The 15,207-nt window shown below is 47.5% G+C and overlaps 1 protein-coding gene and 1 long non-coding RNA gene across 4 annotated transcripts in view; one reads left to right on the forward strand and one right to left on the reverse strand.

Moving 5' to 3' along the window:
* Positions 1-15,207, forward strand: part of LOC140393235 (uncharacterized) — a 407,232-nt gene that overhangs the window by 254,885 nt on the left and 137,140 nt on the right. The gene's annotated exons all lie outside the window — the stretch shown is intronic.
* Positions 1-15,207, reverse strand: part of LOC140393237 (uncharacterized) — a 246,488-nt gene that overhangs the window by 45,301 nt on the left and 185,980 nt on the right. For both annotated transcript variants that reach the window (XR_011935550.1, XR_011935551.1), the window contains one exon: positions 4,733-4,782. This is a non-coding gene — a long non-coding RNA (uncharacterized lncRNA). The remainder of the gene's footprint in view (positions 1-4,732; positions 4,783-15,207) is intronic.

The raw sequence follows: 15,207 nt of genomic DNA on the forward strand, positions 1-15,207 counted from the left end.
TTGTTTTGTATTTTTGATTATTTATGCCTGTAAAGATATAGAACATAGAACAATTGCTGAGGTAAAAGGAATAGTATGAGCTTGAATAATTTTCTTGTCTTTTATTGAGATCTTTCCAACCTTATTGTCCAGTATAATACAGTTCATTTTTCTCTTGTTTAATAGATATTTTACTCTTTGGGTTAAAAGTTCATCAGCAGACTCCTGTGAATTTGTTCAGTAACTTTCCTCCATGGTTTCTAAAATAAAAGTTGATATCAATCAAGCCAGATTTCATTCTGGAATCTGACTTGCCGTGTATTAATATCAACTGGGATTGTAAAAGGGCTAGGAATCTTTTCCATTCAAAAAGTGTTTAAAATCTGTGGAATTCTCTACCTGGCCTTTGTATATTGAAGACAGAGGTTGATCATTTTTTTGGGTGTTAAAAGTGTGAAAGGAAATATGTATAGGAGAGAAAGTGGAGTTGAGGTAGAAAATCAACAATGATCTTCTTGAATGGTGGAGCTTTCTCGAAACGTTAAGTGACCTTAATTACATGCTCCTGTTTTTTAAATTCGTGTCAATGCAATTTCTTTTCTTATTTTGGGGAGGATTACTTCCTCGCCCTTAAGTCTGAAATGTGGATGCTGCCTTGAACATTTGCAAATGCTGCAGAATGAAGTTTAAAATGTTTGAAAATATAATGTATTACTGGACAATATTATTTATGACAAATGTTTATTTTTAAAAATTTGTATTTTTCGATTACAAGTAATTTTATTTTTTTAATAGTCTAAGGTCAGCGCATCAATGATCTCTAGTTCAATTAGCCCAGTGTTTTCTTTGGCTCTTTACTCAGTCACTTTTACATTGCACTCGTAAAGAAAACGTATGAACCCAAATATTGATTTTGTTTCTGCCTGATGCAGTATTTTTGTACTAACAAGCTTGGGCAATATCAATTCTTGAGGGTAAGGATAACATCCCATTGAATTTGACCAAGATTAATATTTGTACTGTATTGGTGAAATCTGAAGTTTAAAGAAAGTATATTATGCATATATAAGCCCTCTGAATCTTTCTGTTTTGTGCTAATCCATGTGTTATTATGATAGAACAAGTTGAATGTAACCCATTCTGATTGGGTTCGGAGGAGTATTTATTTAAACTGTGACACAAAAGCTCTTCTTGTTATTTTGATACAAAGTGAACATTAGTGCAAGGCAGGGATCATGAGAATGTTCTGGAAGTTTCCATCCCCAGAATGCCATTACCAGCAATATTACAAGAGTCACGCAGCAAATTTTAGCACAAATGGCAATGTTTATCCAAAAATGAATATATGGAGCATACTTACCCTTCAGGTTTAGAGCATAAAATTTATACCACAAAGAGGGGGGTAGAGGATTACTCACACAGGCACTTCATCACGTGTGAGGTGTTCACTATCTCTCATTTTGGGAGCTGTATACCACATTCGAAGAATTATGCAAAATATTATTAATATTTTGGTTGTGCATATGTTTATATGATTTTTATGCGAAGTATTTGACATATGTATACTTAAATATTCTGTTTAGGTGATCTCAACTGTTAAACCTAAAAGGCTTAGACTAAATACTTTTCAAATTTGGACGGTGGTTTTTGTTTTCATAGATTATCACAGAATTTACAGTGCAGAAGGAGGCCATTCGTCCCATCGAGTCTGCATCGGCTCTTGGAAAGTGCACCCTACCCAAGGTCAACACCTCCACCCTATCCCCATAACCCAGTAACCCCACCCAACACTAAGGGCAATTTTGGACACACAGGGCAATTTATCATGGCCAATCCACCTAACCTGCACATCAGGGGCGTCATTCTCCGACCCCCCGCCGGGTCGGAGAATGGCCGTTGGCCGCCGTGAATCCCGCCCCCGCCCCCGCCGAAGTCTCCGCTCCCGGAGATTGGGCGGGGGCGGGAATCCAGCCGCGCCGGTTGGCGGGACCCCCCGCTGGATTCTCCGGCCCGGATGGGCCGAAGTCCCGCCCAGAAACTGCCTGTCCCGCCGACGTAAATCAAACCTGGTATTTACCGGCGGGACCAGGCAGCGTGGGCGGGCTCCGGGGTCCTGGGGGGGGGCGCGGGGCGATCTGACCCCGGGGGGTGCCCCCACAGTGGCCTGGCCCGCGATCGGGGCCCACCGATCCGCGGGCGGGCCTGTGCCGTGGGGGCACTCTTTCCCTTCCGCCTCCGCTACGGCCTCCACCATGGCGGAGGCGGAAGAGACTCTCCCCACTGCGCATGCGCGGGAAACTTTCGGCGGCCGCTGACGCTCGCGCGCATGCGCGGGGAAACTGACAGCGGCCGCTGACGCTCCCGCGCATGCGCCGCATTTCCGCGCCAGCTGGCGGGGCAACAAACGCCATTTCCGCCAGCTGGCGGGGCGGAAATCCCTCCGGCGTCGGCCTAGCCCCTCAATGTTGGGGCTAGGCCGCCAAAGATGCGGAGACTTCCGCACCTTTTTGCCGGCGCGATGCCCGTCTGATTTGCGCCAGCTTTGGCGCCAGTCGGCGGGCATCCCGCCGTTGGGGGAGAATTTCGCCCCAGATCAGAGATTTGCTAAATTGCAGCCCTATTGAAGATTATTAGTCATAAATTAAGGAGAGCATAGCATACTGATAAAGAAACCAAATATACCAAAGCTGCCATGCACAAAAACAGCCTGAGGATTCCCACTTCATTCCCATAGTTCACTAAAGTCATCTAGTCTTGAAATGCATGTATCTAACTAGAAAGTTCCAAATCTTGATGAAGCATTCTGTCTCATAGTGTGCACTTTTAGTCAGACTTTTCAGCTCAAATATAATTTGCAGCTTAACTTGCTGGAAGCATGAGCTAGTAATGCCAAGGCTAGGGCAATAGGGCCTCTGGAACCTTTGTGAATGATGGGACCAATCATATTTCCTTAATGAAAACCATTTAAGGAATAAGAAATAAGCAGAGCAGGAGGGTGAATTAGAGTCAACTAAGGTACAGAGAGAGAAAAATAAAGAAATGGAAAGAAAAAATAGATTGAGAGAAAGAAAATAGAGACAGAAAAGAAAAGTAAAAGATTGCTTGATATTGCATTAACAATAAGTGATGGGGTGGTTTAGCACAGTGGACTAAATAGCTGGCTTGCAATGCTGAATAATGCCAGCAGCGCGGATTCAATTCCCGTAATGAAATGAAATGAAAATTGCGTATTGTCACAAGTAGGCTTCAAATACAATTACTGTGAAAAGCCCCGAGTCGCCACATTCCGGCGCCTGTTCGGGGAGGCTGGTGTGGGAAATGAACCATGCTGCTGGCCTGCCTTGGTCTGCTTTAAAAGCCAGCTCTTTAGCCCTGTGCTAAACCAGCCCCAGCTATAATAATAATCGCTTATTGTCACAAGTAGGCTTCAATGAAGTCACGGTGAAAAGCCCCTAGTCGCCACATTCCGGCGCCTGTTCAGGGAGGCCAGTACGGGAATTGAACCCGCGCTGCTGGTCTTGTTCTGCATTACAAGCCAGCTGTCTTAGCCCACTGTGCTAAACCAGCCCCGTACCGGCCTTCTCGAACAGGCGCCGGAATGTGGCAACTATGGGCTTTTCACAGTAACTTCATTGAAGCCTACTTGTGACAATAAGTGATTATTATTATTAATTATTATTATTAAGAGAGCACTCAGTGGAACCAATACCTCTGCCATTGCATATTAACGTTATGACGATTAGGCATTAGCCCTTGAGGTTTTTCCTTGCTGATGCTCCAAAACTAAAGCTGAAAAAAGTATTTTTATTGTGAGTTTCCTCAATGAAGAGGCATCTGGACTATTCACATCCAACAACCTGCACTGAAAATTCTGCCCACATTTTGAAACAAGAGACAAACACCAGCACAGCAGCTGAGGCAACCCGCAATGTTCTAAAACAATCAACAACATTCTAAGTAAAGCAGCCCATGCTGTTATAAAAAAAAGTCAATTCGCTCCATGTCCCAATATTAATGGGCCCTTTTAAAATTTTCAGAATTGGGACCCTGATCTGCATCTTTGCCAAAAACTAATCAGTTCTTCCATTGGTCATAAACGATCTGCTTACCAATTTTTTTCAAAATCTGCCCATTACCTTTTGCGATATCGGGCGGAGAATCGGGCGTCTGGCCGAAATTGAGGTTCGCATTGGGCGCTGAACCGACCGCTATGCTCCACTTGTGGCGGGATCAGGGTTCATGCCCATGCATCAGCGGGATGCTAATGGATGCAAATGGGTCCCAATGACCCATTTCTCCAGGCCTCTGGGCCAGGAATCACGTGGGTGGGATTCACAAGTATTACCAAATGTGTAACTGGGTCAAGGGGGATAACCCTTTAAGGATGTTGCCCCCAAAGTCCAGCCTAGGGCCATCCTACACCCCCACCCCCTTCCGCTCCTCTCCTATCAGACCCCCAAGAAACCCCCTAAAACAGGAGACACCCCCCCAGAGACCCCTTAAATAGGGAAATCTCTCATCAGCCCCGAATAGGGGGACCCTCCCCCAAAGAGCCTCTGAAAAGGGGGACCCCAAAAAGGCCCCCTAACTAAAGGGGCTCCCCAGGGACCCCATAACTAATGGAACACCCCCAGAGACCCTATAACTAAAGGAACCCCCCCCCCATAGACCCCACAGAAAAGAGAACACTGTCTGGAAGCTAGAGAGTAGTCCAGACAGGGGCAGTGAAAGAAAATACTGTTGTAACACTCACCTGGGCACACATCGACTGGCTCAGACAGAGGAAGCACCATGTGTCCATTCCTGAAAAGAGAAAATCAGTGACCTGTGTTTAAACACTTCAGATCCTTTAGCTGCAAGCCATTCATTTATTTATCTTAGTGGATTGTGATTGACAGCTTCCGCAAACAAAGCTGTTAGCTTTGCTTCATTCATCTCCCTTCATGCATGAGTAACTCTGAAGTGCTGTAACCACAATGTTTACAAACATCAACCAGTTCAAAGAGAGTTAAGCGTTGTGGATTTCCAGCTCAGCACTTCAAAATTACACAAGCGTGAAGAGGTGTGATTGGAATACACTTAACTCTCTTTGAAGGGTTGATGTTTATAAACATTGTCGTGCAAGGGGGTGGGGGGCTGCTTCGCAATGTGGAGTGGGAGAGGTGGCCAGCCGTAGGGCCTTGCTATCAGGTTGCCCGCTCAAAATGGTGGCCCAACAGCGGGATTCCCTCAGGAATCCCTTGTATCCCTCGCTTTGCGTAAATTAAATTTGCTTTGCAAACGATACTGAATTGCTTCCTGATTTCCACTCCTATCAGGAACGCATTCAGTTCCAATTCACCCAGGCGGAAGAACATAGGGAGGGATTCTCCATTTCCCGACGCTGATATTGTAATCGGTAATCGGGCGGAGAATCCCTTCTGACGGCCAACCCGGTTTGACACTGGTTTTTGAGTTTCCGCCCCCTCCAAAATGGCGTAGTCGCGCACCGCACACCGTTGGAACGGCATTGGCATGTCATCGGAAGGCCCTCCCGCGATGCTCCGCGCCCAATGGGCCGAGTTCCAGACTGCATGGTTGACGTGTGATCTGAGTGGTCAGGAACCCGGTGTGGCAGCCACGGACTATGTCCAGCGGCAGGGAGCCATGCCGCTGGCCAGTGGGGCTGCCGTGAGGGCTGGGGGGACTGGCGGGGTGTCCAGGGGATGGCCTGTGGGGCCGTATTTGCCAGGTCGGGTCCGCGCATGGCCGCCGCCATGTTGTACGGCATGACCGCTGAAGGTCGCCGCCGTGCACATGCGTGGCCACGGACCCAGCCACTCTCCGGCTGTTTTTGGCGCGGGAGCCGGGAGTTTTACCCACCATCGCTGCTCTCCCCTCACCGGTCCCGGAATCGGTGAGGGTTTGGTGCTGATTTTGGCATCGGAAAATGCCCGGGAATTCTCCGTTTCAGCCAGCCCATAGTCCTCAAATGGAGAATTCCAACCAGTGTTTAAAAACAAACAGACTAACAAACGGGGACATAAACATTACCCTTGCCCACCCTGACTGAGGTAATTATTGCATAGTTACAAGAATATTTATGCTGCTGTAAGGGTCCCTCCTGTTTGTTTCTGGTTTATTCCCTTATTTCTCCTTTTATTTTTCCTATTACCATTCTGATCCATGGTTGAATAACGGACCTGTGACTTTAATGCAGCCTGTATCACAAGCAGAAGCCATGGCCTGTATATTTAAATCAAGCGGGAAGAATCCGGAAGTCAACAGTGTGACTCTGTTTTACTGACCTGGCTGGTGGCCAATGAATTGGTTCAAATGTCTGTGCCCTGTCCGGTGGTGATTGGCTCTGGTCCCACTGACATGTTTCTCAGTGTCACAAGGCTGGAGTTCTTTTCACTTTCAATCCTGCAAGCTGAATGGAGGAATCCAACCAACTCACTCCAGGAATATCCAGTTGGTTCTCACCAAAAGGCCACTGTGCGAATCTGATAACTCTCTCTAAGAGAGATCAGGTTAATCTGAAGCCAGTGGCCTCTCCTGGAAAATCTGTGAGCTAGATATACTGCTGAGCTGCAGAGAAGATTGTTACATTTTGTATTCCAGAGTCTTTATACCATACTCATACTATAAAGGAAGTGCAGTAAAGGACTCTTCATCTGAAGTGAGGACTCTTCTCTTTTCACCTTAATCCTTATTATTTTTCCACCTTTTCCCTCCCTTCTTTGTTTGTCTGTCTTATGTGTATAGTAAGAGAGTGGGGAAATAAAATGGGATCCAGGTATTAATTCAACATTAAGCAGCTGTGCTTACTGTATAGTTCATATTTGTTCTAGTTATAAATAAACAGTAATTGTGATTCAACTTACAAACCTGGTGACTGTAATTATTGGGCGGCCTAGGGCCAAAGATTTGGGGGATTTTTATGAGAATTATTAATTAATTCACTTGTGTTGTGACTCTGGGGCGCGTGGGGTTTGGAATTGACCGCACACTTGTCCAGGGTGGAGTAACACTGTTAAATCTGAGGCCGGATTCCCTGCAACAAGTTTAATGGGAAAATCCAAATAAAAATACCAGTGAGTCTAATGACAAACTGCTGTTTTGTGCGAGGCTAATGTTAGACCAGCAATAATTGACCAGCTAGTTCCTTAGATTCTTAACTCATGCTGTCACTTTTGTTCACCTGAACGTGCTGACTGATTTGTCAAGTTAATAAGGGCCTACATTATGAATGTGTTTTATTTTACAGGATTATTTGGCTCAATGTGTCTCACATGTACGGTATTGATCAAATATTTTATTACACATTTCCATGAATGTTCATAAGTTACATTATATAGAAAACAGTTACTAGCCATTAAAGTTCCAGGCCAACACAAATAATCACATCGTTCAAATATCACATGGAGTCCAGAGTTTAAACTTTGTCAGCAATACCAGGGGTCAGCTCCGCGCTTCGCAGAATTAGCTTATTTTTTTATAACACTGTGCATATACAAAATTTAGTCATAAATATGTTGATTTACTGGTGTCTGTTATTTGCTACCCTCAGAATGAACTTGGAGCAAGAACAAGAGGGATAGGCTGTGAATTTCTGTTGAACGTATATTTTACTGGAGTAAGAATGTTTCTACTTTAGACTTATTTATTTTAATTTCAACCAGGATTGTAGGATGTATTTCTGTCTGCGGGAGGCTGCTGAACATTGTGAAGCTATGTAAATGCATGAATTTAACATTGAAAGTCTCTTTTTTGTACAAAGGCTGGCAGCAGGCTTGTTGCTCTTCTCTGGGTGATTCCTGTAAAACAGCTGAACTCCAGGTGTTAGGCGAGAGTGACTGCCCTTGACATCACGGCAGCATTTGACCGAGGGTGACATCAAAGAGCCCCAGAAAAACTGGAGCCAGTGGGAATTGGGAAAAAATGCCGAGCACAAAGGAAGATGGTTGCGTTTGTTGGAGGTCAACCATCTCAGTTCCAAGGCATCGCTGGAGGATTTGGCCAGGGTAGTGTCCTAATCCCAACCAGCTTCAGCAGCTTCATCAAAGATCTTCCTTCCATCATAAGGTCAGAAGTGGGAATGCTGGCTGATGATTGCAACATGTTCAGCACCATTTGTGACTCCTCAGAAACTGAAGCAGTCCATGTCCAAAGATCTGGGCAACATCAAGGCTCGGGCTGACAAGTGGCGAGTAATATACATGATGCAGAAGTGCTGGACAATGACCATCTAACTATTGCCCTTTGACATTCAATGGCATTACCATAGCCATTATCCACTATCAATTACCAGGCGGTTACCATTGACCAGAAACTGAACTGGACTAGTCATAATGAGTGCGATCTAACGGAAAAGTTTCTAAGTGTCATTTCAGGCGGGTTTGGCTGTAAGTTTCTCCCAAGCTCTGTTGGCGGGTTCCCCAGCAATATCTAACCACACTTAGTCATATTTTCAGACTGTGGGGAGTTTCCCTCTGGGCTAGCCCACACTTAGGGCAAGATCTACCGGCCACATTGCACCCGAAAAGCAACACAGCGCAACCAGTAGATGCCGGGGGATTCCTCTTCTAGGATCTACCCGACTCTCCATGCCTCTCGAGATCTAACGTGACCTTGCGAGACATCATGATATGAATTTCGCCCATTATGGGCTGGATAACTTTCTGGCAAATCTGCATAATAGAGTGAGACAGCTAGTCTTACTCTAATATACATTCCCGAGATCTAACCAAGGCGTGAGATCTAGTTCCCATGCCGTGGAGATTTTGGGCTCCCATGCCGTGGATATCTTGGGCAAGCGTTGTTCAGTGCTGATGTCCTCAAACGGGGACCTGATGGAACGTCACTTGTGGGGCAGTCCCAGTGGATTGGAGGCCCCCAGGTGCTTGCCCTCTAGGCAGGATGGCACCCTTGCACCGCTGGTGCCACCCAGGCACTGCCAGTGTGGCACCCTGGCACTGCCAATATGCCCATGGGGCACTGCCAGTTGGCACTGCAGGAACTCACAAAATTCCTTAGACAGCATCTTCCAAACCCACAACCACTACCATCTAGAAGGACAGATGCATGGGAACACCACCACGTAGACCTCCCCCTCAAAGCCACTCACCATCCTGAGTTGGAAATATATCGCTATTCCTTCAGTTTTACTGGGTTAAAATCCTGTAACACCCTCGCTGGCAGCACTGTGGATATACCTAATATGGTAATACCAGGTATTGCGGTACCAGAGAGAGGAATAATCATTGGCTAGACCGCGGGGTCTACCATTGGGCAATGTACATAGCCCTGCCGAGAGAGGCAGGGTATAAGAACCTGTGCCGTCCTCAGCAGCCTTCACTTCTGTAACTTCGCTGCTGGGTACAGTTCTACCTGATTAAAGTTGAATCGATATGACTCCACGTGAACTCAAGCGTATTGATTGTGCATCACCTACACCATGTGGATTGCAGTGGTTCAAGAAGGCGGTTCACCACCACTTTCTTAGAGGCAATTGATGATGCAGATTAAATGCTGGCCATGCCAGCAAAGCTGACATCCCATGAATTAATAAAAATAAGTGGAGGTGTTGTGACGCAGTGGTAGAATCCTAGCTCTGGGCCAAAAGCTCTGGTTTCAAATCCCACTTGACTTTATGGCCACGGAAGGTAGGTATAGTACGACCAAACAGGTTGATTAGCAATCTGTAAATCTTTCTGACACACCTATGGAATGCAAAAGTGTTTCCTGGTCAGCCATTTGGAGAAGGCAACAGCAAAAAACGTTAGTACCTTTTCCAAGCGTGACTGTGGACCAATCGATTACCACGATCGCCAACACCCTTTCACGGCATGGCAACGAGACGTTATGTCATGCCCCCTTGTGGTGATGCCACCTCTGAGTGTCCTTACTGCCCATTGGTTGTGTCCTATTCTGAGTGTTCATTGATTGCATGTTTGCACATCTCCCCTTTTTTTTAAAAGATGTATATACATGTGAATGTGTCTATCTAATGTGACTGACTGAGGAATACATAACAGAACAAACAAAACAAATGCTCATAAGTCCAGTCTCTGAAGCTTGCGTCTGATCCTTGTCGACCGCCGGAGGGGTGGTGGAGGGGATGACGGTGTCTTGACAGGTGAGTGGAAGGCACGACTGGTGGCCTCGAGGTTCGAGGTGTCTGGAGGTGGCAATTCGACATGTGGAAATGGAGGGGAAAGTGGTTGTGGGCAAGCAACTTTTCGCTGTGCCCTTCGATTCCTTCGCACAATGGAGCCATTAGCCATACGTATGACATAGGATCTGGGCGCGGCCTGTCGAACAACGACAGCCGGAGCAGACCACCCACCATCTGGTATCTTGATCCTGACCGTGTCTGCCGGGGATAACACATCCAGGTCGGTGGCATGTGCGTCATAGCCCTGTTTCTGGCTGTCGCAAAGCTGCTGCATCTTCTGCAGCACAGGGAGGTGATCAAGGTTGGGCAGGTGTATGGCTGGAAGCGTCATCCGCAGGTCCCTGTTCATCAGCAGTTGAGCTGGCGACATGCCAGTGGACAGCGGTACACAAGTAGTGCAAGGTGTATGTCGGAAGCAGAGTCCGAGGCCTTGCAGATGAGCTGCTTAACGATGTGCACCCCTTTGGTTCAGTGACCTTGGAGATGATGCCTTTTTGTTGTAGACTCGTGAGCTCTGCCTTCAGGCGCTCTCTCAGTGGAGCAGGGACACGTCGTGCTGCCTGGACCACTGGCTTGGCATCAGGCCGCAATTGAATCTAGTACTCATACGGCAGCGTGCCCATCCCGCTAAATACATCTGGGTACTGGGTTAGGATGTCGTTGATGCTGGCTTGAAGATCCGAATGGGACGGCGTCATGGTGTAGACCCTTTGAATGAGGTTCAGTTGCTTGCAGGCATGCGCACCGAGCAGGGACGCCCTGTCTGGTTTAACAGTCTCGAAGTGTAAGCTTGCTTGTGTGTGTCGGCTGGACACCTGCAGATGGCAGGACCCCAGTGCCTTGATTGCGTTTCCATTGTAGTCCAGGAGTTTGCAGGCAGCTGGAAGGATTGTGGGGGGCTTCTTGATTCTCTTGAAGTCCACCTGCGAAATCAGGTTGGCGGAGGCACCTGTGTCCAGTTTGAACTGGATGGGGCAGTGGTTGACCTTCATCACTGCTCGCCATTCGTCCTCGGAATCCACGGCCAGGATTGATTGGACTCGCGATGTGTCCGGTGTGGCGTATTCGCACTTCGTAATAATGCCCACTCGGTAAGTGTTGTCCAGGTATTCATCATCTGGATCCGTCGCACTGCTGGATCAGAGTCCTGCATTTGGTGTTGCACACTTCTGATGCGCTGCTGTTGGAATTGGGAGCGCTGGTTACTGACTGGTGGTGCAGATCGGCACAGGGCTGCATAGTAGTTTGGTTTCCACAGTTTAAACAGCGTTTGCCTCTTGCAGGGCAGTTTTAAAGAAAATGGGCGGTGTCGCAGTTCGCACACGTCATGACGTCGGCATCATGACGCTCAGTGCGTCGTTGCGCATGTGCGGTGCGGTTCTCAGACGTCTGCACCTGCGCAGTGCGGTTTTCGTCCGCTTCGTGTTCCTGATCGCATTACGCATGCGTCGGGCCCCGGGAAGAGCGAGCAAAATGGCCGCTTTCGTCAATGTGGAGGCGCTGCATCCGGGAGATGGCCTGAACACTCTCCACCTGGGGCTGTTTAGCACAGGGCTCAATCGCTGGCTTTGAAAGCAGACCAAGGCAGGCCAGCAGCACGGTTCAATTCCCGTAACAGCCTCCCCGAACAGGCATCGGAATGTGGCGACTAGGGGCTTTTCACAGTAACTTCATTTGAAGCCTACTTGTGACAATAAGCGATTTTTATTTCATTTCATTTCACCTCGTGGGAGACTTGTTTTTCACTTTCTGCCGTTTTGTACTGTGAATAGCGATTTTTAGAGTGCTCATGCACAGTACACGTTTCAATCGCGACTGGCAAGGTCATGTGCTTGATTTACAACAATTGCTCTCGCAGAGGATCAGAGTGGACTCTAAAAACGATTTGTTCTCTGATCATGGAGTCAGTGATATTACCGAAGTTGCAGGATTGCGCTAGCAGTCTAAGGTTAGTTAGATAGGAGTTGAAGGATTTGTCTTTACCTTGCATCCTCTGCTTGAAGATGTAGCGCTCGAAGGATTCGTTGGTGTCCACCTCACAGTGGCTGTCGAATTTGTTCAGGATGGTTTGGTACTTCGTTTTGTCCTGCCGTTTGCAAAAGTGAAAGGAGTTGAAGATCTCTATTGTATGGTCAACCCGCAGTGGTGAGTAGAAGAGCTATCTTCCGAGCATCGGTCGCGCCATTGAGGTCAGATGCTTCCACGTATAGTGAAATTTCTGCTTGAATGATCGCCAGTTGGCACTAAGATTGCCGGTGGTCCTGAGCTGATGAGGAGCCTGAATCTTGTCCATTGTGCCTGTATTCAGTAGCTGGTTGTCACGGATCTTGATGAGTTGAACTAAATAGATTGAACAGTCACTCCTGGTATCATGTTGTGTTGCGCTGCTTCGGGTAACACAGGCTGCTCTTGATGCAGTCTTAAGTAAAGGATGCTCCAGACTCTGAAATGAGTTCAACGTGTTTATTGAACTATTAACACAGTTCTCAAATGAGTTCGACTCTCTGCTACCTAACTGTAGTAACTCAGTCTAACTGTACCAGCTTGCTCTAAGCCATGTGCTGGGGTGTGATGCTGCTGATCAACCCTGTCTAACTCTCTAGATGTCTGTCTGTGGAAAGAGGCAGGGTGTGAGTGCCTCATTCCTTTTATAGTGTTTATGTCATGCCCCCTTGTGGTGATGCCACCTCTGAGTGACCTGACTGCCCATTGGTTATGTTCTATTCTGAGTGTTCATTGGTTGCATGTTTGCATATCATGACAGCGTGTACGAGAGAGCGGGAGGGATCGGGCCTCCGAGAGGAGTGTACGCGAGAGAGTAGGAGCGTTCGGGCCTCGGAGAGGCGTGTACGAGAGAGCAGGAGGGTTCGAGCCTCGGAGAGGCGTGTACAAGAGAGCAAGAGGGTTTGGGCCTCGAAGAGGGGTGTACGAGAGAGCAGGAGAGTTCGGGCCTCGGAGAGGAGTGTACGAGAGAGCAAGAGGGTTCGGGCCTTGGAGAGGCGTGTACGAGAGAGCAAGAGGGATCGGGCCTCCGAGAGGAGTGTGCTAGAGAGAGCAGGAGGGATCGGGCCTCGGAGAGAAGTGTACGAGAGAGAGCAGGAGCGTTCAGTCCTTGGAGAAGCATGTGCGAGAGAGTCGGGGGGGGGGGGGGGGTCAGGCATCAGAGAGGTGCGTGTGAGAGAGAGAGAGAGAGAGGGGGTGGTAAACACGTGTATGAAAGAGGGGTTGAGTGAGCGTGTGTGTGAGAGAAGGGTATGAGCGTCTCTTTAGTTATACCAGATTAACCACTCCTAAAGTGGGTATTACTTCCAAAGGTTAATGTGAGGGGGCCAATGTGACTGTGTTCCTCGTCCAAATTCCTAATACATGAATCGATATAGTTACAAAAGACTTGTTTACATTTGATTTCTATGTTTGCACCTATTTTGAAGCAAAATAGGGTTGTTGACATTTAGAGACTGCTTCGGGTTCCCCGCGACTCTTGATGATCACTAGGGGTTCGGCTGCTCAAAGTTTGGGAAACCCTGCTTTACTGTATAATTTATGAATAGTTCTAATAGTTAATAATGTCTTATAGTTAACCTTCATATGACTGAAGACTTCTTCAGACCTACCGAACTGTTAACAACGCCCTACAACAGTACTCAGTGCCTGATTCAGGAACCCAGCATCAGAAAGGGGAGCTATGTTGAGAGCCAGCTCTAGCTTCTGTTGCTGGTCCCCTACCCCGTCTCCTGTGACCTCCATCCCTCCCTCATTCACCAGTGTCCTGGGCCCCTCGTCGATTCTGAATCTCCCCCTGAGTGCATGATGTACCACTGCTTCCCCAGTGGTGCTGCCAGCAATCTATAGGCAGCTCTCAAGAGGGTAGTATTTCGGCCCCTGGGGTCCTTGATCCACTGTTTTCCATCATTAATCCATTCCTCTCAGCTCGCTGGCCACTTGGCACTTAATTCAGCAGGCCTTGCCCAGAGGAGGCAACCCGGGGTCCTCACCGGCTCTAACCAGCAGGTAAGAACCCAGAATCCTGCATTAAATACTGCCTGAGAGGAGTGGATTAATGATGCAAAACAGTGGATATATAACCTTGTTGAGGAACATCACAGGAACATAAAAGATGCAACATTATAGGAAAATAATAAGCACATTCTGAAGATAAGCAGTGGACTCGCATTTTGGAATTGAATTTGCTTGCTTTCTTGATTGGCATGTAATTGTGGTGAAGGCTTAGTGCCATTTTATCCCTCACCATTGTCATGAGAAGGGTTCAAAATAAACCACAACATAACTGAAATATATGAATGAAAGAAGCACTTCCAGTGAAAAAAGCAACAAATCTATTCAGCCCATCTTGTCCATGCCGACCCAAAGACACCCAGGTGCCCTTTCTAATCCCATCTTCCTGCACATGACCCATAGCCCTGCAGCCTACAGCACTTAAGATGCAGATCCAGGTACTTTTAAAAAAGAGTTTAGGGTCCCTGCCTCCACCACCAACCCGAGCAGCGAATTCCGGACACCCAGCACCCTCTGCACAAAAAAGGTTTTTTCTTATGCCCCCTCTAATCCTTCTGCCACTTACTGTGAATCTGTGACTGTTGGTTTTTGAACTGTCTGTCAAGGGAATCAGGGTCCTCCTGTCTGCTCTGTCTCTACCCCTCTAATTTTGTATGCCTCACTCAAGTCACCCCTCAGCCTTCTCCGTTCCAAGGAAAACAACCCCAACCTCTCCCATCTCTCCTCGTAGCTACACCTTTTTAGCACTGGCAACATTCTTGCCCCCCCACCCCCAGAGCAATTATATCCTTCCTGTAATGTGGTGACCCGAACTGAACACAATACTCCAGTTGTGGCCTCACCAGCGTGGGCAGGTTGCCTGCCTATTTTGTTGACTCATCTGTTGCTGCCCAGGCCTCATTTTGAATCTGACCAGTGAACTGTGGACAACTAACAAAAGTGGTTTTATGTGACCAGAATTTTGGCCGTCTGCGAAACCAGTGGCAGGTGGGACATGGAGGCAGAGGCAAGGCCAGGAGTGAGGGGAGGTGGGGAGCAGGAGAGGATCACAG

Source organism: Scyliorhinus torazame, chromosome 16, assembly GCF_047496885.1.
Source record: "Scyliorhinus torazame isolate Kashiwa2021f chromosome 16, sScyTor2.1, whole genome shotgun sequence".
Lineage (NCBI taxonomy): Eukaryota > Metazoa > Chordata > Chondrichthyes > Carcharhiniformes > Scyliorhinidae > Scyliorhinus > Scyliorhinus torazame.